This window comes from Oreochromis aureus, linkage group 3, assembly GCF_013358895.1.
Source record: "Oreochromis aureus strain Israel breed Guangdong linkage group 3, ZZ_aureus, whole genome shotgun sequence".
NCBI lineage: Eukaryota > Metazoa > Chordata > Actinopteri > Cichliformes > Cichlidae > Oreochromis > Oreochromis aureus.
This window is the reverse complement of record NC_052944.1, coordinates 2,056,954-2,058,351: the sequence shown is the minus strand read 5'-3', so window position 1 is coordinate 2,058,351 and position 1,398 is coordinate 2,056,954.

The window sequence follows — 1,398 nt, the reverse complement described above, 5'->3', positions numbered from 1 at the left end:
GAAATACTGTAATTTTGCATAAATACTATGATTTGGGATAAATACTATGATTTGGCAGATATACTATATTCAGCATATAAACTATAACATAACAGACATTCCTGCACTTAGTAGTAATCTCATAACATAAAATAAATATTATGGTTCTGCCCCCAAACCATGATTTGGAACAAATACCATGATTTTTCAAAAATACTATGATTTAGCAGAAATACTATGATTGAGCAGAAGTACTAAGATGTAGTAGAAGTACTTTGATTTAGCACAAATACTATTATGGAGGAGTAATACTTTAACATGGGAGAAATATTGATATACACACACACATACACATAGAGCAAAGTGTACAGGGGCTGTTTAGAGTCTGGGCTTGGTATATCTAGGTCAGCTAAATTGGCTGCACCTGCTGTAATCAGCACTTACACACACAGACACAGAGAGAGCTATGAGTTTTCTGCAGTGTATTTCTCACATTCAGGATTCCCCTCGAACAAATGGCCATACTTTCCTAACCGTAGGGGCTAGAACGCTCATTCTGACACCGATTTGTTCAGAAGAGATGGGGAAAACTTCAGGCCTTCATAATTCAGAGATAAAATATAAATTATTGAAGATATATGACTTGTAATACACTGTAACTGAGTAGAGGCGAAGCAAAACTGCCTTGACTTGCCCTCAAACAACGTTTTGTAACTCTAAATCTATATGGAGCATCAAAATCATTCTTTCACCGTAAGAAACAGCAGGCTTTGGTGAACAGTCATGGAAATTTTCAGGTCTCTGTTGAAATCCATCAAAAGATATGACGAGAGAAAAAAGTGCCTCATTTCCAGAGTTTGAAATCTGAAGAAATCTGAGCGAGGGACAAATTTCCTACCCTCAAACAAGTGTAATTCATGGCCAAACAGTAATAGGTGAGGAAAAAATTCTTGAATTGTGAGCATCAGGGATGTCTGAAGATATATTGGCACAAGCCTCATGTCTCAACTTTGTTTCGTTAAGGAGATATGACGATTTGAAAATGCCTCTCATTAGAGAATTCCAGCGCTGATTTTGAAGAAACTCTCCATTGAGTTTCTATGGAGAGTTTTGAGACTTTATGTTACTCTGAGGAGATTTGCAAAAAATCTATAACTCCCACAACAATGATAGTGACATTTTCTGAAAGCCAGCAAAAATACCTACATTTTGATGTATAATTTGTAGGAGTTGAGTGGAAATTGAGTGAGTAGCAAGAAGTTGTTCAGACATGAAGAGAAAATTCAGAAAGGACGAGTGCACACTCTGAGTTAATTGCATAGCAACCATAACAATGCATGTATTTTCTGAAAAATCACAATTTTGCAACTGAAAACTTAAAGAGGTATAAAATTAAAACGGTAGAAGATCTGAAAAGCT